This window comes from Pelodiscus sinensis, chromosome 1 (genome assembly GCF_049634645.1).
Source record: "Pelodiscus sinensis isolate JC-2024 chromosome 1, ASM4963464v1, whole genome shotgun sequence".
Classification (NCBI taxonomy): domain Eukaryota; kingdom Metazoa; phylum Chordata; order Testudines; family Trionychidae; genus Pelodiscus; species Pelodiscus sinensis.
The window spans coordinates 193,086,891-193,113,852 of NC_134711.1; the positions used below are offsets into that span (position 1 = coordinate 193,086,891).

Sequence of the window (26,962 nt, forward strand, 5' to 3'; positions counted from 1 at the left end):
GGACTAGGAAGAGCAATAGGCTTTCTATATGCCAGTTAACTCAATGGAGCACCATTGCTACAGTGCATCTTGGAATTATAGCATATTTTGTAAATACGCACTCTCTATACTCAGTTGAGCAATAAACCAAAAGAGCCATTCAAAATTTTCAGAAATATTGTATATATATATATATATGCTTATAATATACTTAAGAGCAAGAGTATAAATATATATTTACAAAAAAAATGATTTCTAGATCAAATTCCTCACCCTAAGATTGGATCTAATCTGCAACTCTTGGGAATGCTAGCATACTACATGAAAAGTACAAACATAAAAGATTTAACAAAAATCTAAAACTACATTCAAAGCAAATAATTCATCTTTTATACCTGACATTCATGAGTCCAATATCATGAACTTAAGATGGATATAAAAGCAAGTTCAAGTGATTTGCTGTATTTTGATCATCAATAGGCATAGTCTAAAATTGAATCGAGGAGTCCTGTTGCACCTTTTGACACTAACATTTATTAGGTTAGGAGCTTGTGGGTTTTACCACGAAAGCTGACAACCTAATAAAACTGTTAGTCTCTAAGATGCAACAGGACTCTGTTTACAGACCACACAGCTGCAGCTGTGAGGACCACTGCCAGCCCATGATGATCAGGGAAGCTCAGCACTCTGCTTACAGGAGCTACAGAGACAGTGCCTAAAGGTGAGGGCAGCATGAGGAACCACCTCCACCACTCCCACAAGGATATGCTGGCTACAGTCGCTTCTGGAAACAGCAGCAACATGAAGCCAGGGCAGGTAGGGAGCTGACTTAGCCTCGCTGTGCCAATAAACACGAGCTGCTAAAGGTAAAAGTACTCCATACCTCCTTCTGTACCCCAAGCCCACACCCAGCCCTGAGCCCCTTCCTGCACTCAAACTCCCTCCCTGAGTCTGCACCCCCTGCCTCAGCCCACTTCTCCTACCGAACTCACACCTATATCCCACTCTCGCCCCAACTTCCTGCCCAGAGCCCTCTCCTGAACCCAGCCCTACCCTAAAGCGTGTAACCCCCAATTGGAGGTATCTTCACTACAGCCTGGAGTGCCCTTCCTATATTCTGAATCCCTCATTTTTGGCCCTTCCCCCGCCAAAGGTTCAATGGGGTAATCAGTATCTCGAATTGCAGGGTAGAGGTTCCAAATACCTTTAAGAAATATTTTTGTTGTAGGATGCACGAATAGCGAGAATCCATTAATCTTGTGGGGAAACACGGTCATGGCCATAAAATGGATTCTCAGTGCATCTTGATTTTTTTAGTTCTAGGACATAGTCCAGCATCAGTGGTAAAGGAGAGAACATAGCTGTTCTCAGTCTTTGTCCGACCTAGGGAGGAAGCAGACACAACTTCCATGTCACTGAGTTGTGTCCATTGTTTGATAAACCTGCTCGGGTGCTTTCAATCATCTGATTTTGTGGTCTATGGAGCCTCTCGGAGTCTGATGTGTTGACCACTTGTGCAATATCAACTCAATACACAGGAGGCAGCACGCAGCTGAATGGTTATCATCACTGACTGAGTAAACCACCTGTCAGGACACCACAACTGTGACTTATGACTACTATAAAAGAGGGAAAGCTGTCCAAGCGGTGCCAGAACCTAGTTCAGAAGCTGGCAATATAAAGCACTCCATCATAGGGAATTTTAGTTTGAGCCAACAGCTTTTCTTGGTTCTTGCATTAAGTTTAAAGCAATGTGCGCTCTTTAGGTTCATGTGTGCCTTTCTTAGAAGACAGACACAAAAGAAGTGACTTGTTCACAGGATGGAGCAACATTTAAACCCAGGGGAGCCTAGCATAACCCCTACGTAGGGATCACTTCCCAGAAGAAATAGGGTACTGCATTAATCTATAGGTCAAAATAAAAAATCTGTTTTTAAAACAAAGAAAAAAGAGCAATAGGGTGTAACTAATTCACTAAAGGCTAACAAAATGCTATGAGTACAATAATAAAAACACCACAATACTAATAAAATTGCTACAAAAAAGCTTAGTTAAGAACTGTGTCTATGGCCAATGGCAGTTGAAAAGGAACCGATGGTGGTATCGCTTGCACAACACTATATGGCAGCCTAAATAGGTACTGCAAAAAAATCCCACAAAAACAAAAAACAAGAAGAATGCCCAAAGGGATGCTACTCGAAGAATTTGGGCTCATTGTGGATAGTTCATGGAAGAAATGTTCAGGGCATTCAAAAAAGCTAACATTAAAAATCATGAGGAAAGTGATAAACAATAAAACAAATTCCCAGAAATATCATATTGCCACAATATAAATACATGGTATTCCAACACCTGCAGTTCTGGTTGTCCATCTCTAAAGAGATACATTAGAATTGAAAAAAATTACAGAGACATGTCACAAAAATGATTAGGCGTATGGAATAGTTTCCATCTGAAGAGAGATTAAAAAGACAGGCTATTCATCTTAGAAAGGAGGGGATAACAAACATCTACAAAATCATGAATAGTATGAAGAAAGTGAATACAGAAGTGCTATTTATCACTTCACAAAACAAGAACCCAATGAAATTAATAGGGAGAAGGCTTCAAACAAAGAAGTTCTACTTCACACAATGCACATTCAATCCATGGAACTCACTGCCAGGGGCTGTTATGAAACCCAAAAGTATAACTAGGTTAAAAAAACAGGGTAAATGCTTGGGGGATAACTCAATCATTGGTTATTTGCTAATTAAGTCAGAGAAAAAAACCGATGGAAGTTGTTACTAAGCCTCCAGAAGCTGAAGTTAGATGACAGGAACTGGTTCCTTGTTCTGATCCAGTTTTGTTTTTTCTACTTGGACTGCCTAACACTTTCCATTATAAAAGGTTATGGCCATTTTTAAGAAACAGAAGGGAGCTGGTGCTAGAGTCCCTGCATGACCAGCTCTGCACACTGCCAATCTCCCTTTTCCTCCTGACTTGTGAGAACAGCAGCACCAGGGACCTAAGGCATTTTTCCCCACCGCTCCCACTGACCAGGAATCATAGACAATGGGAGCAGTGGGGTGCAGTGTCTGCAAGCACAGGGCCACACAAAGCCATGTGTGGTCCTCTTCCTTGTCACCCACCAAAGATGCACCAGAAGCACTCCAATCCCCTGCTACATTCCTCTCACCTAGACCCTGTCCTCATCTCACTCCTGCACCCTATCTCCAGCCCAGATCCTGAACCTCCACCCCATCTCACTCCCTGGAAGCCCCCTCCTGCATACTGAACCCCTCACTTCTGGCCCCACCATGGAACCTCAGCTGTCACTACAAAATCTATTAGCCCCAGGTACCCAAAAGAGTTAATCCCACCCTGGAGGGAACCTTAAGCCTGTGGAGAGGGGTGCAGAAAGCTGGAGTATTAGGAGGAAGCCCTGCTACCCCCAACTTACATGAGTGAAGTGAGCATCTGATTTTCTGCTTCTCACTGGGGGAGGGAGGGCAGGTCAATGAGGATTTTGTTTTGCTTCTCTATTGCATGTGACCCCCAAATGATTTTTTGGGTGAGTGGTCCCCGACTCAAAAAAGTTCTCCCACCCCTGCATTAGACCTCTGACGTTGAGCATGGGGAAAAGCCCTGTGGCTAGAGAAAGGCTTTTCTTTGTCCCATTGAGTTCCATCCAGGATTTGCAGAGCTATATACTTCTGAAATATCACCATCTCTCTTTCTTCACTTGTGTTCAAGAGAACTTTGGCAGCTAACCAGATTAACTGAATAAAAAATTCTAAAGCGTTTGGTTACACATGCTGGCACCAAAGCAATAGCACACAAAGTACTGTATTAGGAACTCTTGGGGACTGCTGGAACATATGTTATAGTGGAGAGATGGGGAAAGAACTACCCCAGGCTCCACCTAACTGCATACTAGTTGCAATGACCCATCCCTTCTTTCTGAGATAGCGGCCTCCTTCTGCTTCCAACTAATTTAGTTAGTCCCTTAACTAAACCGGTAGACATCTCTACTGCAGTACTGAAGGATGGGAACAAAAAACAACATTTACAAGGAGATGAGTAACTTTTTTATTCTTTGAGTGCCTGCTCATGTAGATTCTAATCAGATGACTCCCAAGTGCTCCTCCAGAGCTGGGATCAGAGTTAAAGAGCCACTGATTGGCCAACTGCTGCCAAAAGCGGTGTCCTCACTAGCAATGGCATAGTGAGTAATAAACATGTGCACAGAAGACCAGGTTGACACTCTGCAAGTCTGCTGGATGAGGCATGAGTCCACATTGAGTGTGCCGTAATAACTGGAGCTGAAACCATCACAAGGTAGTTGCAAGTATTCATGCAGACCATGATCCATGATGAAATGCATTGTGAGGAGCCTTTTATCCTGTCTGTCACTGCTACGAACAGTTGGTATGATTGAAGAATGCTAGAACTTTCCAAGTGTTTAGTGAATGAAGCCTCTCCAACGCATTGCTATGCGACTCGGGATAGAAGTCTAACAGAAAAATGTCTTGCCCAATGTGGAATTGTAATACAATGTGGAATTGGACTCAGATGAAATGCCAAAATGGTCACAAGGTGCATCCTGATGGATGATCCTGACAATCCTTGTTGCCAATCCTGCCAAGTATTCCAGCATGAGTGGTACAGATGCCTGAAGTAGAGATGTGCAATGCTGTTCACACCAGCACATGAATTTGCCAGATAAATGGCCAGGGTAGGTGGTTTTCTGCTGTTGTTCAATACCTCCTTCACCAAATACAAGCATTGGAGCTCTGCTAGGATTACACACCATGAGATGAAGGGACAGTAGGTCTGGGTGAAGGAGATTACTATGGTCTTGTGTAATCAGAGCTGGGTAAAGCAAGGCCATTCAGCTTTACCATAAACGGAGTCCTCAAAAGTCTAGATGGGTCTCAGACTCCTCTTTCCATTGGTTTTGGGGGAAGAAACCTGTTACCCCGTAGCTTCTCAGGAACCTTCTCCACTGTCCCTATGGTAAGGAGCAACTGCACCTCCTACATAAGGGACTGCTCATGGGAAGGGTTCTTGAAGAGTGATGAGGAAGGTGGGTGGGGAGGGGAGGAACAGAATTGGATAGAATCTCTCATCTCTACTATGAGAAGGACCCAACAGTCCTAAGCTATAAGGGAACATGAACAGTAGAAGTTGGATAGAAGGCTCAAAGGGGGGATGGTGGGGGTGTAAATCCAGGATAATGTCTGTCATGCTATTCTTGGGCTTCCTTTCAAGGTCTACATCTATTGTTCCTGCCTCTACAGCAGTAAGGGTCCTGCCTTGAATGTGATTGACATTGTGTCTGCTGTTGCTAAGTGTAGCCTTGAGAGGCTCTCTTTAGGTAGAGGCTCTCTAAGACAGTTTGTCAGAAGTCTTAAAAGAACAATTCTCTGATGCAGAAACCAGAGAAACCGAACCACCCAAAAAAAAAGTCAACCTTCTGCTGGTGGTATCCGATTTAGATGACGAAAATGAACATGCTTTGATCTGCACTATTTTGGATCGAAATCTCCCCAGAGATTTCACTGTTGCCCTTGAATCTTTAAGGATATGGATCCTCGAATCTGTCTGAAAACAGTCCTGTGTCCTCAAAGAGAAGGTCCTGCAGGATCTGAGAACTGAAGCCAGGTGGTTTTCCTCGACCACCCTGATGAGATGGTATGAGCCACAGAGTTGGCCACATCAAGAGAGGCATGAAGGGGTGTCTTGGCTACTTTATTCCCATACTTAAGCAGGACTGAGAACTCCACTCTTGATACTACAGGGAGTAACTCTTTGTATTTGAACAAGGCATCCCAAAAGTTAAAGCTATACCTGCTACAGATAGCCAGCTAGTTGACTATCCTAAGCTACAAGACCCCTCCATCAATATATACTTTCCTGACAAATAAGTCTATATGTTTAGGCTCTAGCCTTGCAAGCTGGTACCTGTTGTCCTAGTGCTTCTTTTCATTAACGACTGAAACCACAAGGGAACAGGGTCATGGTTGTGAGAATAGAAGCCTGGAGAAGGGACAGTACTTCTTCCTCTCCATGCCCCTGAAAGAGCACACAACAAAGGCTGAACTCTGCCACAAGGTCTTCTTGTTACTCTGGATTGTTTTTATTATTAACACCACTCTGGAAGGACCCTCTGGAGTGAGAATGTCCACCATTGGGTCCTCCAATTCATCTACCTCCTCCACCTATAGGCTCATGTTACTAGCAATGTGGCAGTGTAGTCCTGGTGTGCCCTATTATTAATGGGCAAAAGACCTCAGGCTGATGCCTGAAGAGATGGCAGAGGCAAGGCATGGTGGCGGCAAGTGGGGTAAAGGCCGTTTAGCTGCCCTGCTTGTTCCTGGGCTATGCTAGGCTCTCCCACTACTCCGGGATAGTCAACAGTATTGTGGACTACAGGTGGAAGTAAAACTGCATCCACTGACAGCTCTGCAGTTAGAGGGGGCAGGATGCATGGGTCACTTCCATAGCCCAAGATTCAGGTCTTTCTACCAATAGATGAGGAGGGGTTAGTCTGGACCTGGTGATAAACCCACGGGGTCCAGAAAGGCCATTTGTGTGGGGAATGGCCACTGTGGCTGCCAGGCCATTTGAATATCTCTTCGGCACTTTCTGGACTTATACCTACTGTGCCTTGAATAAATATGTTGCCTCAAAATCCAAGAGTGATGACTAGGGCAGTGAAGACTACTGTGCCAGCAATCAGTGCCACAAAGAAGAGGCTGGCATCGGTACTGCAATAACCACTTTGACAGTGATGTCATCCTTTGACTTGAAACAGGTGCCATTTTTGTGATGCCAGGGAACAGCTACCACGTCCCTATGCCATAAGATGATTCCATCTGCTAAGGGCATCCTAGATCAGTACCAACCCTTTGGTGCCAGAGATGCAGACCGCCTCTGGCCTAATGGCATGCAAATTTGTACTATGGGACAGTGCCAGGTAGTGGTGGTGTGGGGATGCGAACCAGGATCAATGAAAGTTTGATGACAAGGAGCTCCACAAAGTGCTTGTTTGAGTGAGTGATTGAACAAGTAGTAGGACTGAGGGACCTTGTAGCCTCTAAAATTTTACACTGTTTTATTTTTTCAATGCAGGTTTTTTGTACATAATTATACATTTGTAAGTTCAACTTTCATGATCAGGTGAAATGAAAAACTTTTTTTAACAATGAAAATATTTGCAATAAAAATAAAGATAAAGTAAGCATTCTTTATTCTATGTTGTAATTGAAATTAATATATTTAAAAATACAGAACACATCCAAAATATTTAACACACATAGTTTTTTATTCTATACTTTACAGCATGATTAATCATGATTTTTTTTAAATTGCTTGACAGCCCTAACAAAAACATTAACAGCTACAACTAAAACTGGACAGACCCAGGAATTGGGCTACAGAAGCAAAGTGAATGCACTTCCAACATTGCCATGAATGGCAAGAAAGAACTGATGGGATTGGGGGGAACTGGATCAGCAGCAATGTTCCCTGTAAGCTGAGTGCTTCTGAAGCCACTCAGGAGAAATTAAAATGCCACCTATCTGATTAAAAGAATGACCACAGATGGCAGCATGTGCTTCTATTGGTGGTGTATATCTGCACAGGTGTTGGTGTGCAAAAAAATGTATTCTCCTAGCCAACCTTACGGGAGTTTCCAACAGCTGTGAGCAGAGTTTATGCACACTTGATTGAAATCAATGTGAACAAGCACTCAAAGAAGAAGTTACATTTCTGCAAGATTAACATTAAGGAATCTTGGTTTACATAAAGCAGGGGAAGCTTTTAGCCAATACCTGTACCCCAGGGCTGGGGAACCTTTTTTGGGTCAGGGCCTCTGACTCTCAGAAAAATCAGTCAGGGACTGCACACAAGTGACAGACAAAAAAACAAAACACATTACTCACCAGCATGGGCTCCCCAATGCTCGGAGGAGCCCCAAGCTTCACGGCCAGAGCCAGGAGCTGCATTTGGCCCCCAAGCCTTAGTTTCCCCACCCATGCTCTACAGTAAACCTCTGTTTACTAATCCCCAATGAAGCATGGTTTGAGCCCTTGTCCAGCTACACCCCTCGACCTCCCCTCTCCCTTCTCACCCACATGCTCCATCAGGAAGAGAAAGTTGTACTCTTGGCCAATGAGGAGAGGGAGGAAGGGGATGACAGACAAACAAACAAGCGCTGCATGAGCACCTACACTTCCGCCATGTCCGAACACCTTGCCTCCTCCTGCCCACAATGCTCCTATGGGAAGAGAAAGCTGCACTCTCCTCTAGTCCGTCCCCCCCCAAAAAGGGGGGGGAGGCGGGGATGAACACAGGTACTACCACGTGAGACCCTGCACTGCTGCCACACCCAGACCCACCCCTCAAAAGGCTCAAGCCCTGACCTGTCCCTTTCCATACCTTCCAAGCTTAATCCAGTTTCTCCCCTAACTCATTTCAATGCCTCCTATGGTAATTTTCCTGTCTGGGAAGAAAGCTCCAGTTTGCAGCTTTCTGAAGAGACAGGCGTTCCTAAAGATGTGTGTAATGCACCTTTCCCAGCCATCCCACGATGTCAGTGAAACAACGCTCGTGATTCACTAGCCTGTGCATCACCATCTTAATGTACCTATAAGGAGGCAGCATGGCCTCCTAATGACCCGGAGGAGGAAGTCCCACTTAACACCCCTTGGTGGGTGGTGCCAGAGCACCCCAGCCCCTCCCACAGAAAGAAGAAGGGTGGGGCTGGACATATGAGAGGAGGAAGCTTCCCGAGTGTGGACTCAGCTGGAGCCCAGCAGCTGAGCAGAGAGGAGGCTCAACAGAAGCTCCAGAGGAAACCAAGAGCCTTACCACACCACCCTAGCAGGACAACTGGGTTGGGTCTCTGGGACTGCTGCCATGCCCCGGGGACTATTCCAGACTGCCACAACAACAACAGGAGCCCTGTGACTATGAGAGGCTGCAGAGACCCCTACTAAGGCCTGAGGCCTATCCGGGACCTCCGGGACCCCCCAGGACCCAGACCGGGCCCAGAAGAATGGGCTGGATGCCCTGGACCACTGCTTGAGCCTCCTCTGGATCCTATGGACACCCTACCAGCTCTATTAGACCCCACAGAACTCACTGACCAGACCTGGAGCCAGGTAGGACTCCAGAGGGAACGGGGAAATAGCCCAGGAGGAGCCGACCTAGTGCCGGCCGAGGACACGGAGGTCAGCTGGGCTGCGAGTTGCCATCCAGACCACTGCTAGCCCACTGACTGAACCGGCCCATTGTGGCCAAGAGCCCAGCTGACCAAGTAACAGCTAGCGCTGCCGCTGTTAGGGCCCTGGGCTGGGTGAGTGGGTGAGCCTGTGTCCCCCCGTCGTCCTTTTTCCTCTGGCGGCAGGTTCCCTCTGAAGGAAGAAACCACTTGCGCCGGTCAGCTCTCCGCCAGCACAGAGACCCGACCCCTGGCTCAGCCTGCAGACAGGCCTGTGCCCTTGGACCCTTTGGATTACTTAACTGTTTGTTTGTTCACCCCATTCTGACCCCACAATGGGCTCTGAGACTACCTGTAGTGAGGGAGCAGGCCGCCTATGGCCCAAGACAATTACAGTACCCCTTATGGTTTATGTAATCTTCGGCAAGGCAACCAGGTAACAAAATAGGGTTGTGCATTCCGTCTATTGCCAGTTAGGGAATCCCATGACAGCAAAGCACTTCAATACGTCCTACATGTTTCCCAGAGTCACTACCCTCTAAAGCAGAACAGTATTGATTGCCTTGGCTACTTGAATTACAACAGCCCCCACCATAGATTTCCACACTCCAAAATGATTCCCAACTAGGGATGCAATCGACTCCAGTACTCAACTACTTTATTCCCTCCCCACTTGCTGCCTCTGTATGAGAGGCAGTGAGGGGGAGAACAGGAGCTGGTGCTCCCCAGCAGCCTCTTCCACTCTATCAGAGGCAGCAATGGGGAGGTGTGTAGGGTAGGCTGCCCCTGTCCGTGGTGGGGGCCCAGCAAGGGACAGCTGCCGCGAAGCAGCCTCTGTTCACGGCAACCAGGGCTGGCCACAGACTAGGGCTGTTTCTGCCCTACAGATGTCCAGGATTGATCTTGCAACAGAAGTCCACTCCTCTCTGGGCCACCCAAGCCACGAATCACTTCCACTTGGCCATATAGTATCAGAGGGGTAACCATGTTAGTCTGGATCTGCAAAAGCGACAAGGAGTCCTGTGGCACCTTATAGACTAACAGATTTATTGGAGCATAAGCTTTCATGGGCAAAGACCCACTTCGTCAGATAAATGGCCATACAGTTTGCCCTAATGGAGGGTTTCCTACTTTCCATGATACAGCCTGTGCCATCTTGAGAGCCAGGGAGTGCCATTGCGGGGCTGGAGTTTGTACACCCAAGGACTCAGGATCACCTACAAGTCCTTAAGGCTGTGCAGTTTGCTATCAGTTTGTTCTGAAAAGAGCCCAGAGCCCCCAAATGGCAGGTCTTGTAGGGTAGTCTGTACCTCAAGCAGAATGCCTGAGACCTACAGCCACAAGTTTCTATGCATCACAATACCCAGAGTCACCGAATGGACTGCCTCAGAAAGAGTACTGAACTCCTGCTGTGACTCCCTGGGGAGCTGGTCTTTAAACTTATCAGCAGCCACCCAGGTATTATACACTTATCTACTGAGCATGGCTTGGTGGTTAGCAACCCTGAGTTGGAGTACTGATGTCGCACAGGCCTTCCCTCCCAAGAGATCGAGCTTCTTGGGGTCCTTACTCTTGGGGGTGGGCACAGCCTGGCCCTGCCTCTCCTTGTGGTATGCAGCCTGACCCACAACAGAGCCAGGGGGTAGGTAGGTGAACTGGAGCTCGTGATTCGTCTGAAGCATAAAATACCATCTCTCAACCCCCTTCTGCATCTGTGGGATGGATGCAAACATTCTCCAGAGTGTTTCTCTTAACTTGGCCGCTGTCTAATTTAAAAGCAGGGAGAGATTCTACTCGGGGCATCTCCACAGGGTTAGACTCTTCATCATCTCCTCCACTTGCACCCCAAGGTTTTGGGCAAGCCTTCTCAGAATCTCCTGATGGGTCCCCATGTCCATAGCTGGCTTGGCTGGGGATGGATCCTCCAGTGCTTCATCTGGAGAAGTGGACGAAGAGTCCCTGGGGATCAGCAACTCCTTGGGGGGACCCTCTGTGGAATTTGAGGGTGAGGCCAAGGAAGAGCCTCCATGACCGGCTGAGGGGCAGTCGGGTGCATCTGAGCCCCTGGATCCCCTGAAGGGCTGGCCCTGGACTCTGAGGGTGGAGCCCTGAGAAAGGGGGTGGCCAATGGGATGCCCCTGGGACTCAAATACACTGATGCCGAAGCCAACCTCAACCTCTCCTTCCCCCGATGGTATGCCCATGAGGTCCAAAAAGGCCACTGGCTGCCATTGTGGTAGTCCCACTTGAGTCGGGGTGGGCTGGCTTGCCTGGAGTGATGTCCCAAGCATGACCAGTGCCAAGATCAAACCCAGTGCGGAGATTGTGACTGCCAGGACCAGAGAGATAGATGGGAGGATGCTCTGGATGCCATCAACTCCACATCCGATTCTGATGAATATTTGGACGCCAACCACAGTGGTACTACAGGCAACAGTGGAGCACACTGCCAGCCTGTGGAGGTGGCAGCTGCATACTGACATGCCCCAGTGTGGGCTCTAGTTTGGGCCAGACTCACACTCTACACTGACTGACTCGGTGCCAGTCCTAGCCCCTGAGTCAAAGCCGTTGGAGGCACAGTCACCGATGCAGACAGAGAAGCTCTTGGTGGCATAGGCTTGGGTACCAGCTGCCACTCCATGTGGGAACATGCATGGGAGTCATCCCAATGCAGTGCTGAATCCGGTGAGAACGTGAGCTCGATTAGCTCACAGGCTGTGGCAAATGTGTCCAGGGTTGATGGCTCAGGAACTTCCTCCAGTGATAGGTCCTGGACCTCTAGACTACTTGCCTGCACTGAGCTCAACTTCTGACTATGCAGCAATGTCACGCCTGGGTTAGGATTCAGTTTCAGGTGTGTCCGTCCCCCCCGCCCACAAGGTGCACCCCATGCTCCCTTCTTGATGGGGATCTTCCTCTCTGTGCCTTCTTGGAAGTCCTCAGCACTGGGGACTGGGACCTGTGTCGCAGTGCTGCAGAGCGGCCTGATGCTGCAGAGTGCCCCTGCGTGTTGTCTGCCTCACACACCAATGCCAGTGCACTTCTCTCAGATGGCGCAGGGGCTGGTATCACAGGTTGAAAACCAGACTCCATAAAGAGCAATTTAAGCCTAGAATTGCACTCTCTTTTGATCGTAAGCTTGAATGACCTGCAAATCTTGCACATCCTTCTCCAAGGCACTCCTTGTGGGGGTCCCGACAGGGCATGGGCTTTTGTCACCACACACAGGACTTGAAACAATGAGGCCCCAGCATCTCCCCACCTGGGGGGGGGGGGGGGGAGTAGTACACAGTGCAAACACTTAACTAACACCAAAACTTCAACTAACAACTCTATTTACAAATGAATGATCTATTTACAAGTAATTAAGAAGAAATGGTGCTAAGGGTGCACCTGTGAGATCTCAAGCCAAGCATTCCAGTCACAGGAAGTAAGAAGGAACTATGGGGCCAGCAGGGGTATATATGCACTGGTATAGCAGCACCACTCCAGGGGGGGCTCTTTGGCTAACCCCAATGAGTTCTACCAAGGGTAAAAAGCTTCAGGAATTTGTGCATGCGGCGTGTGCACACCTAAACAGAATGGACAAAAGTAAGCACTTGAAGAAGAATAAATCCTATGAAGATTTACAAGTCAATCTACTAGTCTGAAAAAAAAAATTGAAAATTGGTTAAGAAATTTAGTACCTGTTTCAAGTCACTGTTTTGTTCTTAATAGAATATTTCATAAATAAAATTTCCCAAGTAGTTAAAACTCATTCATATCTCCTGCATGAGTTATATCTGAAATATTTGTACAGAACTCATGATCATTTTTGCTATTATTCTTCATAAAGAACTCATAAGCTGCTGCTGGAGGAGAAAATGAACCATTAAAGAAATTTCCATAAAGAACTGCCCTCTTTCTAAATAATTGTCATCTTATTGCTCTCAATGAGATTGAAAATGCACTCTTCCATTAAACATGCCACCACTTCTTGCTGTTTCCTGGGGGAGCGAAGCCAAACTGTCCACAGGGAAAACGGTGGCTCTTGACAGTATCGCACAAATGAGCTAAAGCATACCAATTAATCCAGTCAAATTAATTTATAAAAAAATAATTTAAGGTGGATACTATATTCTCTTTCAAGCACTATAAATATACAAACATTCTCTATGCTGAATGACTATTAAGAACATTTTACAACAGTGAAAGCTTAGTTAGCCAGCACTCAGGAGGAATGGGGGTTGCCAGTTAACTAATATGCCAAACCACCAAGCTTATTGCTCTACTCTGGTCCTCTACCCTTAGATCCAGCTCTTAGTAGCTGGAGGAGGAAGGGGGCACCTGTTGATGATGTCAGCTGGTACTGCCAGCTGTCAGAACCCCACAAGAGCTGACTGGACAAGTCAGGTGTGCACACCTGAGGATGTGGCACTATTGTGGCTGAGGGCAATGTCGGTTAATAGATTTCTGGTTAACAGAGTGCCAGATGAGAAAGCTTTCACTGTACTTTTAAAACATGGCTTTTCCTTACAAAAATCATGTTACTGTCTATAAACAATAGTGTGATTTAGGATCCTTAAATATTAACCCATTACTACTAAACTTATTCACTGAAATTCTTAGCATGATAAAATCTTTTGTTGGCAAATGTGAAATTTAAGACAACGTAATGTGAAAAAGTTACCTTCAGCAATATATTAAGTACATTTTGATTAAGAAAAGACAAGTTTTAGTACAAATGTCAGGAAAATATGCCTTCCCACAAGATCTATTAAACTGAGGAACGTTGCCCCCACAGTAAAATATGGATGGCTCCATTCAATGAGACATCTAAAACTAGATTAGAGAAAGCGCTAGAAAATATATTGCAGTTAACTATATGTTGGTAGAGTGATGAATTTTGTGACCTATTCTAATATGTTCACTTGTCTAACTTCTATGACACATTAAATTTAGGAGGATCTTCAAAATGATATCTACTACTGAGTATCTTAATCTGCACAGTTTACTTGAGAAAAATAATTAGATGGCTAGATACTGGCACCATCTAGTGGTGTACTACAAGGCTTAAAACACAACAGATTTTTGGCTTGCTGCATTTCTAATTCCAGTTTAGAATAAAATTATGGTGGAGACTACCAAGGACAGAAGTGCATTTGATCACACATATCAACAAAAACCTTTACTGTACTAACATTTGATTTTTTTTTGTATGGAAATACAAAGGAAAAAGCCTTCTTTAGGCAGGATCCCCAAAGGATTGTCAGTGGGTCGTTCATATTTTGAAGGCATTAGAAATAGCCATAAATTTATCCCCAGTGAATTTACAGACAAGTGAATTGGAAGCAAATTCTTAGCACTCATCTACTCTGACGAGAAGTAGGAGGGAAAAGGAATTTAGCTGGAGAGCTATGGAAAGGAAGGAATTAAGAAGCTATATCCTTCATTTTAAATCTGACAGACTCCTCAGGCCACCTAAATGTTTATTTACCAGCAAAGTCAGACATTACATGATTACGTGAACACCTAAATAAGTGATGTCAGTTTGGAATTCAATACTGCTTTTGATGTAGTCGTGGCCAGTTGTACTGGGAAAAGGATTTTTTTTTAAACTTGCTCCCAGTGCAATGAAGATAAATAAGATTCTTGTCTTGTGCACGTCACAGAAGGCAGTACTGAGGCCAGAGCAGAATATGGATCTTTGGTCTGGAGTCAGAGAACCTTAGCACAGAGACTTATCTTGGTATTCTCAACAGGCCTAGAGTCCACAAACATACAAAACCAAAAGCCTCAAGTGTCTTTCCTTTCTAATTAGGAGAGTGAGCGAAGGGGCAGCAAAAAAACCCCTACTAAAATAAGATAGTCCATTGCACACACGGCTCTCCCTCAGAGGAATGAAGGAACAAATATATGACAGATGCTAGTCACAATTATTATTTTTGGATGGAACTCAGATAAAATCATGAGAAGCATGGGATAAGCTCTATCTAGAACAGAATCACACCAGATTACCAAGTAGTTGTCATCCAGACACAGAAGTTACTGAACACGGGACATGGTCCTTGATACGATTCATGAGTAATAAGATTCTTAAAGCCCTTGGCTTTACAGACTCACTGTGAGGCTATATGCAAGTTACAATAGTACAGAATAGTTTATACAAGTTAAATGAAGAAAATAAAATAAAGGTACACTATGGAAGAGTCTACCCTGAGGACATGTCTTCACTAGTATGGCAGAGTGTGAACGGAGGGGCAGTGGTCACTCCTTTAGAGAGACTACCGCAATTATATCACCTGGAGCAAGACAGCATTTCAAGACAGGTCAGCAGTTCAGCACCAGGATTGCCAATAGGATAGGCTCTCAGTAGGCTCTCTGTAAACTTAACAAGGGATTGTAGATGCCCTAAGGTGGGAGGATGACAAATTGATTTTTTCCCTAAAGTAATCACTTCTTGTTACCAAAGCTCTCTCAAAAAGACAGGACATTTTATTAATCGTCAAAGAAATGAGATACCTGAGAGTTAATGATCAAAAGCTTAGTTTTCACCCAACCATAGTTATACCAACTGACTATGGTGATCATTAGAAAACACAACGTTAACAGTAAACATAAGAGTTAGCTACACTAAGTACCATAACAATGAAATTTTAGTAATACAAATACTCACACACCCAAACCAGCCTAAAATAAATACATCCAGTAACATTCAGATTCAGAAGATCCCCAGAAGAGCACAGCTGAATTAAATTTAGCTCAATAATCAAAGACTATACTAGCCACTCAAAAAATGCTTCTTGTAATATTAAAATGCATGTTGTAACATGAAATACAACATTGTCTCAAACTAATGAAGCGTGAAATTAAATTAATATGCATTTCTTAAACTAGATATTGCTTACATCATACAAAATATATATCCTAAAATTAATCGTTTAAACTATACCCTAACATCCCTAGAGAGAATATTGGGAAATTAACAAAAAACCTGGGTTTACTGGTTAATCCAAACGACTACACGCGCTCTCCCTCCCCCCTTGCTGCCTCTGATAGGCCATGTCTACACTACAGAGAAGTAGGGATGTGAACGACTAGTTGACTATCCCGGGAGGGAGGGTAAGTGGGAGAGGGGGAGGGGAGGCAGGCAGAGAGCTAATGATCTATTAAAACAGGGGTGGGGAACCTCCAGTGCACCAGCTGCAAGTGGATTCATCAGGGTTCCCACCTGGTGGACTACCAGATGCTTTGTTTACTTGAGCGCCCACAGTCATATAGCCCCACAGCTCCCATGGGCCATGAACAGCAAAAAGCAGCCACTGAGAACTGTGGGGCTCTAATGCATATGGACATTCAGGTAAAAGCATCTGGAGGTATGCCAGCAGCTAACCTTGACAGACCATGGATCAGAGGTTTCCCACTCTTGCATTAAAGCCTGGTTATTCAAGAATTTTAGAACTGCTTATTTTCCATTATTGCTCACAAGCATCTTAAGACCACCTGGGCTAAATAATAAAAATCAGTCAAAATACAACAGGATTACTCATGCAAAAATATTTCATTCTCCTTGCTACTTAAAAACATCAAGAAAAATACACTAAACAAAGGCACAGGACTACAATCACAAAGTTCCTGAACACCAAAAATTGTATAATATAAAAAACTATCCTTGCAGCAAATTTCCCTAAGCCAGAAAAATCACTAATATAACTCCAACCTTATTAGAGTTCCAGATCCACTATCCCAACATAACACATTCTATTTGGCAGTTTAGTAAGCTCCCTATAATACATGACAGCCACACTCAAGGTTTCTATTGACAATTAACTGGAATTAAGAACCTCCAGCAGACTCCATGGACCCTAAAATATCACCTCTGAACACAGGCAAAGATGGGGATATCTACAGTAGCAGAAATAGTACTGATTTTATCACACGTGCAATTTTTTTAAATGAACATTACAAAAATTTTTTTTTCAGTTCAGATCTGTCCACATACAGCAACACAGTAGCCCTCAAATGTAGTATCTTCTTTGAGGCTGTAATGGTCTATCAAAATAGTGACCCAACTAAAAATTCTCTAAAGACAGCTATTGTCTATCACTGCTAAAAACTGTACCTATTGTTACACAATTTGTTTCACAAAATATGTAGTAAAAGACTAGTTTCAAAAATTCATAGTAAACCAACCATTAACTCTTCAAAAGCCAAGATTTTTACAAGAGTTTTAGCTCAATTTTTTAGCCATAACCCCAAGTCTATCTTAAAATATACCACTTTAAGAGGCAAGGTTTCATAAGCAGTTTTAACAGAAGTTTAAAAACAAGTGCACAATTTTGCTAGAACTGTGTGCTGCTCACCACCATGCAACCAGTATTTGCAAAGATAATCACTGCTGTGACCCATCAAATGTGTAGCAACAATTTAATTAATTTATTCACTGTAATACTTACTGTACTTCAGTCACATACATTATTTAGGCGCTCTACTACTCTAAGTATCTGCATTATTAGAATTTCAGACATTTCATCTAGTGTCCAAATAGAATGATTTTTCTGTCCATTGCACCGAATAAAATAGCATGTAATAAAATCCACAGAGACATCAAGACAACTTTGATAAGCAAGACAAAAAGCAATGAGATTTCATCAAGACTGCATTAGTTTTCATTGTAGCCAGGTTTAAAAAGAGTGCAGTGAACCCTCATTCTACTTAGAATCATCTGTTAAAATTAGTAGAAACTTAGGCGTGGCTAGTTCTTTGAGCAGGCCACACTTATATGATATCTTGACATTTTCTTTATCACTGAATTGTACCAGTTTTTATTCACAAATATTGCATTTCCCGTTTACAGCACTGTGGTTAGGCTTCGGACAACAGCTTCACGTACAAGGCATCCCTGCTAGAAGTTGCCCACGTATACATCTGTTCCACACTGAAATCACTGACGCTTTTAGGAACGGATGCGTTATATAAGTCTTCCCATTCACCTGCTCTTCAGTTGAGCAAAATAAAAATTTTTGCACAAATGGAAGTCAGCTACAGGAAAAAAATTCCCCATTTTGTTTCACTGTAAGTCCCAGTTTTTTGGAAAATATCTTGGACTTATAGCAAGAATGGCCTGTATCCACTCACCTATTTAACAGTGACAAGCAGGAAGAAAGAAAGCCTAAGTTCATCCATTTATACAGATTCCAACCTTCCAAATGCAAACCAATGCAGTTCTGTATTCCTGATCCTACAGATTGCTACACTTCCTCAAGTTGTAGTCCCCAAACAACATGACATTAACAAGACTGGTGACCTGCACGGCAACATCACATCAGTTCTATTCTACTGCATCTTAGGAAAAGTATAAACAGATACCAGTTAGAAGGATGACATTTTCTAGTCTGACCTGCTCCGTATCACAGGCCAAAGAACCTCATCCAATAATTTCTACATCTAGCTCAACTATTTGATCTATGCCCTATCTTTTAAAAAGAGATTCAGACTGGCCTTGAAAGACTGCAAATGGAAAATCTACTGCATCCCTTGTTAATTATCAGGATCATTACCCTTCAGTTACAAGTTTGTATTTTATTTCTAGTTCAGATTTGTTTACCTTCCACTTCCAATTTCACTAATGTCCTATACCAGGGGTGGACAATAACTTTTGCAGGAAGGCCACTCCACAAATTTTGTGTAGTCACCAGGGGCCTGTTCTAGGGCCCTAGAAGGGGTGGAGCCAGGGCCTAGACTGAGAATGTATGTGTGACTATGGGTGGCGCACAGACTCTGTGTGGGGGGAGAGGTGTCAGTCAGATTGGAGCAGCTCTGCAGGGATTAGTGTACAGAGGCAGCTGAACACACACACTATGCGCTCTCCTAATCAGCTGGGTGGGCCAGATAGAAATGTTAGACAGGCCAGATTCAGCCCACAGGCTTTATTTTGCCTACCTTGTCCTACACAGAGGTATTACCCTCCTGCTACTGAGTCGTACTTTGATCTCTTCCACCAAAAAGTTGTGGGCATCATGTTCAACAGCTTTTCTGTTCTGACATCTTAAACCCTTTGCACAGTTCATGCTTCTCAGGATACAGTCCACCACCTTATAAAAGTGACCTATGTTCTTTGTTCCTAAATTTATAACTTGCATTGCAACACGTTTTAATAAGTCAACCTTACCACCAAGTGATCCATGTTGGCATGTAGACTGACCATTTTTATTTACCACTCCACTTTTTGTAGCATCAGAAAATTTTACCAGCACCTGTATTTTCTTACAGATGATAAACTTTAAATCGCCTGAGGCGAAGAGTAGGAACCTGCCAGATCCCAAGACACACACACCAATTTACAGTTACTTTTTATATTATGTTAACTAGTTTTTAATCAATTTAATAAGTGCTGTATTCATTTTATATTATTCTTTTTTCCCCCTCACAAAATTAAAATGACATGTAGGACTATGTCAAATGCCTTACAAAAGTCTAAGCATATTATGTCAACAGCGTATTAATCAAACTTATCAGCATTTTTGATCAGATAAAAAGATTCTGATTTTGAAAAGACCTATTTTCCATTAAACCATGTTGATCAGTACCAATTATGCTACCACTTCCTGAATGTTTACTGATTTTGTTGCCTACTATTCTATTCTTTTTATTTTGCCTGGGATTAATGTCAAACTAATAAGCCTACAGCTTCCTGGGTCTTGCCATTTATTCTTTTCAAACAGCTTTCTCCTAAATCCTCTGAAACTTTCATTGTTTAACATTAATTTTGATTTTTTACCAATAGATCACATTTGCCTATTCCACCAATGTTTTTGATACTCATGGTGCAGCCATCTAGTCATGAAGATTTAAAAATGTTTAACAGTTGCTGTTTAACCTCCTTCTTAGTTGACAACAGAATAGACTATTTAAATATTTTTGTCCCATGACTATAGTTTACCATCCCCTAGCATCACAGCCCTATACTAGTATTTTGTTTGTTCCCAATATATTTAAAGAACTCTTTATCCTTGACCTTACTGGCCACAGATTTTTCACCGGCACCATTCGCTTCTCTTAACTGTCTAAAATTCCTTATTACTGTGCCAACTCCTTGTGTTCATCTTCCCTATTATCTACTATATATTTAAGAGTTTGAGAGTGATCAAGCAAGTCTGTCAGTTTGTTCAAGAACTCCTAAACTGGAAGAGCTAGGACCACCAAATTTTGTACACAGCTTTCCCTTATCATAACCAACCTAAGGAAATATTTCTCTACAGAACACTCAGTCAATATGTGCAACTCATTGACAGTGGATGTAGCGAAGGACAGTTATACAGATACACACAAAAAAACCGAGCTAATTTAGCCAAGACTGTTAAGAATGTAACCCCAAGCTCTAGCTGTCCCCAAGCTCCTGGCTCCCAGAAGCTCGAAATGGTCAAAGAGTGATGGATCACTCCAAACAACCCTGTTCTATTATTCCCACTGAAGAATCTGGCATTGGCAACTCTCTGAAAACAGTACATTGGGCTAGATGGACCACTGGTCTGACCCAGTATATGTCAATTCTTATGTTCTTATCACTCACACCTGAGCAACCATACATTTTTTGTTCAGTGATCAATTCATCTCTATCTGTCCAAATTAGGCCAAAAGTACAACTACCCCAAGTTGTTTCCGTACTTCTTGTTTGAAAGGTATACACTTTACACTGGGATGAAGAACCTCGGTCTGGGGGCTGGATGTAACCCCTGGCTTACCTAGATGCAGTCACTGGATCTCGGGACCCCATCCAGCATTGGGGAACCCAACTGGAGCTCCATCCCCTCCCCTCACACCATCACTGGGCTGGAGCACACAAAATCTACTAGGGTGGGCCCCCTAGGCTCTAGTGTGCAAGGGAAATGTGGGAGTCAGTGAGGGTTTTTCTGCTTCTCATGGTGTGCGGCGCCCACCTGATTTTTCTGTGGGTCAGTGGCTCCTGACCCAAAAAAGGTTCCCCACTCCTGCTTTAGACCCTCCAAATTACATTTTACAAGTGGCAGCAAGATATTTCCAGCATCAACCCCTAAATTGAAATCCTCAATAATAATGTAGTTTTTCCCCATCTACAAGCCATAGGCAGAAGTGGAAAGAGCTGTTCATCCTGCTCCCTTGTCTGATTTGTTGGTCTACAAGCAGACTCCCTCCCTACTAACACCAATACGCCATCTAATATATCAGGTAATCCTTTGATCGATAAACATCTCATTTCTCTACTTCAGAGGTGTCAATAACTGTACAGTGAGTAGTGGTATTTTTAATGGATAGTACCACCATACCTTCTACTGTATCCTTCCTAGGTACAGTATATGCAATGATTTCAACACTAGTCATGTGATGCAGCACATCAGGTTTCAATAACTGCCATCATACCAAATTTCTAATTCCCCATTTATTCTCACTATTCCTAATAGTAATTTTTATTGTCTATTAATAAAACTGTACAAAAGAGAAATATTCAACACCTCTAAGGCTTTGTCTACACTTTGCCTACCATAGCTACACAGCGAAAAGCACAATGCATCTGTACTGTGTCATGTAGCTAAACATGGCAAAGAGAGGTTCTGACCAGCACAATGTAACATGAAAGGCACTAAGAGCTCCCTACCAGGGCCTTTCCCTGCACCGTGGAAAGATTCTAGCAATGGGGAACTGCTGAAGCCTGTCAGCATTTCCAAAGACTTTCACGGAGGCAGGGAAAGGCTCTGGCAGCAGGACTCCACATCAGTAAAAACAACAACACACATTTAGGAAGCCCTGTGTGGGCATGTAGAGAACCATGCTGAATAAATATCCAAAGGTTCTCATAAATCTGTATTCTACTTGCCTAAGCACTACTTCACTGTCTGTGCTGCTATTTATATTAGGGATGTTAAGTAGTGATTAATTTGCTAGTCGAAAAGTCGATGGAATTTCCATCGACTACTCAACTAGTCGATAAACACTTCTGCATTCTGCCTTTGAAACATACAAGAGCCCCAGTGGGGGCTCTTGTGCATTTCAAAGAGAAGTGCCACATGATGCCTGAGATCAGCGGGGGACTCAAAGTCCTGCGCTGGCTCCAGGCTGCGCTTCCACTTTGAAATGCACAAGAGCCTCCGTTGTGGACTCTTGTACATTTCAAAGCTGGCACACCTGGTAGAGCCTGGGGTCAGCTGGGGAGACCCAGCTGATCCTGGGCTCCAAGTGGTGCTGCTGCTTTGAAATGCCATGCGCAGCCTGGGATTCAGCTGGGGAGTCCCCAGTTGACCCCAGGTTCCATGCTGTGAGTAGGTTGACGCAGGGCATTCAAAGTGGCAGTGCCACATGGAGCAGCTGACCCTGGGCTCTGTGCAGTGCTGCCGCTTTTAAGTACACCCTTCTTCCCCCCACCCTTGATGTCTCTATCTGATAGAGGCAGCAAAGGTGGGGGGGCTACTAATCAACTATCCTGTCGACTATTCAATAAGCATTTGCTCATCAGTGAGTCAACTAGTCCTTTACATCCCTAATTTATATGCATGCTAGCTGGGAGTGCAATGTCTGTATTCTACATGTTGCCATAAGTATTGACAGCCTAAGATTCTGGAGGCTCTTGAGTGAAGAGCAGGCTTCTCCATTTCATTTCTGCCAGTCTGGTCAGAAAAAAGATACAAAAAACAGAGCCTATAAAAAGAATGCAGGACAGCATAGATAATCCCATTGCACTTTCCTGACACTAGCAGTTGATGGAAGGTGCTGAGCTTCTCCCACAGCCATTCCTCTATCTACACAGCAACAGCAGCACCTTTACGAAAAAGAGAGCCTGCTTCTCAGGGCAATACGTTTAAAAGGCAGGATGCAACTATCAACAATTACCTCTCCTTCCACACACAGAAGCTACAGGTTTTAAATATACAGGAGTGACAAACTGCTACAGAAATAAGCAAGTGATCTCACCTACTTCAATCCATTTCATGGCAGTTCATGCTGCCACCTTCTCACCACATTTTTCACAATACTGGACTCAGACTGTTAGTTCTGAACACTTTCAGTACGCTATGTCAAAGCCATAAATGCCATCTTCCTCTGGCTCTAGGGTGGTGCACAATCTCTCAGCTCCACACCAGGCCCAGCTTAACTGGCCCCATTCTCTCAGGCCCCTACCCTATTCTGAGCATGCCCAGTCCCCCTCTTTCCCCTCCCAGAGCCTCCCGCTCTCTAGAAAACAGCCAGTTGTGGGGGGCAGATGGTGCTGGAAGGGAGGGGGAGGAATTGATCAGTGGGGCCAGCAGCAAGCAGGAGGAGCTAAACATCCACTCATTTTGTTCCATGAGTGCTCCAGCCCCAAAGCACCCATGTAGTCAGTATGTATGGTGACAATGACAGCCAAAGTCAAAACACATGGGGCCTAAAGGGACACTGCTTCATATTTCAAGTTCATCTCCCCAACCTCAGTTTTAATTAATTTCATTAATATGAAAAAGGGCTTTGTCTATACTTGTGTCCAAACATGTATCATAGCACAAAACAGCATGCACATACAAGAGATTAAAAACAATCTCTTGGGAACTCAAATTGATGTTTAGTGTCAGATCATTGGTCATCAAGATGACCATTTATGACCTCATTATGAAAGTGGCTCCAGAAGTATGATATAACCTGCATCACCAAATAATATCTGGATAATACAGTAGAACCTCAGAGTTACGCAAACACCTTGGGTATGGACTTTGTTCATAACTCTGAACATAACCATTATGGTTGTTCTAAGTTTTACAACTGAACACTGACTTAATACAGCTTTTAAACTTTACAATGCAGAAGAAAAATGCTATTTTCTTTTTTTTAAAGTAGTAGTTTAACACAATACTATAATGTGTTTGCTTATTTTGTCACTTCTGCTGCTGCCTGATTACATATTTAGTTTGTAACTGGTGTTCATAGCTTGTAGTACGGTAGAACTTCAAGAGTTATGTTGATTCAACATGATCCTATGTCTCCTTCTCTCCCAAAGTTACTTAGCCACGGGCAAAAAAAGTCATCAAGAGCACTCACAGAACAATATTCATCAAAAACTTAACCACCACAAATCCAGGAAACACCCAAATCCTTTAGACTCTTCCACTTCATATGTGAAACAAGAGCCAAAACCAACACAGACTTTCTATGTAGATTCCCAGTTACTAGAAAAGAGAGTTGTAACAAAAAATCATCCAAGTCCTTAGCATAGCACAGAGGACAACTGGAACTAAGGAACTAGCCCAGTGTCTTAGCACAGTTTTAAGACTTTAACTATGAATCCATACTATCCAAGATTAGGAAAGTAATCAGAAAAGTCTCATCAAATCTTTTAAACATTTTCCCTACCCCTTACCCAGGCAATCAAACTGAACTCAGGCAAATATGATATTTTAATCCACCATGTGTGATGGTGGTTAAAATCCTGAGTTTGGAATTTTCAATCTCAACAAAAAAAACTTCGATGAAAATAACCTAAACACACATATCCTCTCTCTCAGGCAAGATTGGTCAGAATCCTCTTGTGGCCATGTGTTCCAGAATTTAAGCTTTTATTTTAAAAAATTCTAGCTGTTGAGGTTCTGGAGAAAATTATGACAACATGCCCCCAATATAAACCAATTTAGCATTGTTTTGGTTTGGCAGACTGCCTGAGTGCAGAGATGGAAACTCTCCCCATTCTGCTAAATGAGGCACTAAAATTATTGAAACGCTGGCAAAATAACTGATCATGTCTGGATTATTAATATTTCACCGCTGATCATTTAAACAAAACCATGATGCCATTTTGGATTTATGAAGTTATTTACCAACCAAAAAGTTCTGTCTCTGGCTGACAAGAAAAGCTGTTATTCTGTGTCTTTCCTGCTAAAATGGTGTGTTTGTGCAGCAAACTTGCTAACCTGAGTTAGCTATCTCAATTTTGGCAGTGAAAACAGCATGAGCCTTCAGTGGCACAAGTTGAAAAAAAATTCTTCACAGACTTTCTGCCTAAGTTTTTTCCTCCAAGAACATTTGATGCTGCTGAGTGTCAAATGCCACTAGCTTTGCCTGCTTTCTACTTTTTCCAATCACAGGTCACCCAAGTGCCATAGGGATCTGTGAGAATAATAGTGTAGGAGAGGGCAACTTCAGTGCCTAAGGGTCTATGGGAGTACTGATAGCATTTCACTGTGACAATACTAAGTTTATTGGCTTTTCTATCGGTGAAGTTTTAGCATTTTTTGAAGGTGTTAATCTTCCAGAGTGAACTTTGGTTGTTGATTGTTCATATCTTATGATGAGGGGTGGGAATTCTGACCTGACGGAAGTGATCAGATAGGGACACAGATTAACTCATGTGTTTTTAATATCCAGTGCAAAGATCCAGCCCAAAGTGCATGGGGGAAGAGGAGGAAGAGAAGGAAAATTATCTGTACGCAACCAAAGGTGGAGATGAAGGTTTTTTGCTGCTCTGAGGTGTCATTCTACATAATTTAAGTCTTCCTCAAGCCAGTAAATCTTGTGAATTTCAGAACTATGCTAGACAGTATCAGGGATTTTTTTTAAAACAACAAATAGTATGGTAGCACTTTAAAGAATAACAAAACTCGTAGATGGTATCATGAGCTTTCATGGGCACTGCCCATTTCTTCAGATGACCTTTCGTGCCTGTAACTCTGTAGATTAGAAAGATACTCATAATCAATTTATCAGCACTCTAAGATTAAGAGGATACCCTCGTTGATGTTAAACTAGTCTCTTCTGTAACCTGAACCTGGAAGAGAATAAAATCATTCCACTACCATTCTCCATGTGTAAGTGTACAGAGCAGCTTAATGGTGCAAAGTGAGCTACCACTTGGCTCGAGTGTCAGCCAGCCATGTTCCAGTGATGCAAAACTCATTGGGCGGCCCACAGCTGATGAATCTGTGGTGGTAAAGAATGGTGACCACTGACCATGAGCTGATTAGTGTAAGGCAGATGTCTTGAAATGCTCTGGTTAGTCTGTGTCCATTAGCTTATTTGATGCACTGGAATGCCTTTCCTAGGCAATGCCCAGAAGGCATAGAAACAGCATTGGCACAGGCCAAACTACCTTATGCTTTGGCAACCCCAGACCGAGGGAACAACCTGTATTTTTTTCCAGCCTATATAAATTAGAACAACCATTAGATTGTTGTAACTTACATCAGAGCCAAACATCAGCCTCTGGATGTTCACGGGCTTGAGAGAACAAATGCAGCTTTATACTCACCCTTTTACCTGGGGCATGTGTGAAGCACATATCAGCTAGGTCAGAAACCTGGACAATATTTCTGATATACATTTAGGTCTCCTTTTTATTTCTAATGCGTACTCCCCTTACACTAGTTGTCATATCTATGCTTACATTTGATACACACTTAAAGCTATACGTTGCAGGCTCTTACTTTTTATTATTTTTCAGCAACAAAATAAATGTGGGAAACAATTAGAATAGTGATAGAAATGTAGCCGTGTTAGTCTGGAGTAGCTGAAGCAAAATGCAGGACAATGTAGCACTTTAAAGACTAACAAGATGGTTTATTAGATGATGAGCTTTCGTGGGCCAGTTAACAATTAGTTAGCCATTATGTTTTATATTATTTACATCACTTCATGAACCAGTAAAAGTGTTCTACAAAAATATTTACCTCCAAGATTTTTCAAGGAGTAGGGAAGAACAAAAGTATTCCTCAGTACAGTTAACACATTTATTTTGTAACAGACTTTGAAGCATAGTGCAGGCCAAAAGAAAGTGCTGAAGTTGATTACCCAATATTTATGGTT

At 43.4% G+C, this 26,962-nt stretch overlaps 1 protein-coding gene across 4 annotated transcripts in view; it reads right to left on the reverse strand.

Moving 5' to 3' along the window:
* The window catches only part of KDM6A (lysine demethylase 6A), a 299,506-nt gene that overhangs the window by 201,465 nt on the left and 71,079 nt on the right, over nt 1–26,962 (reverse strand). The gene's annotated exons all lie outside the window — the stretch shown is intronic.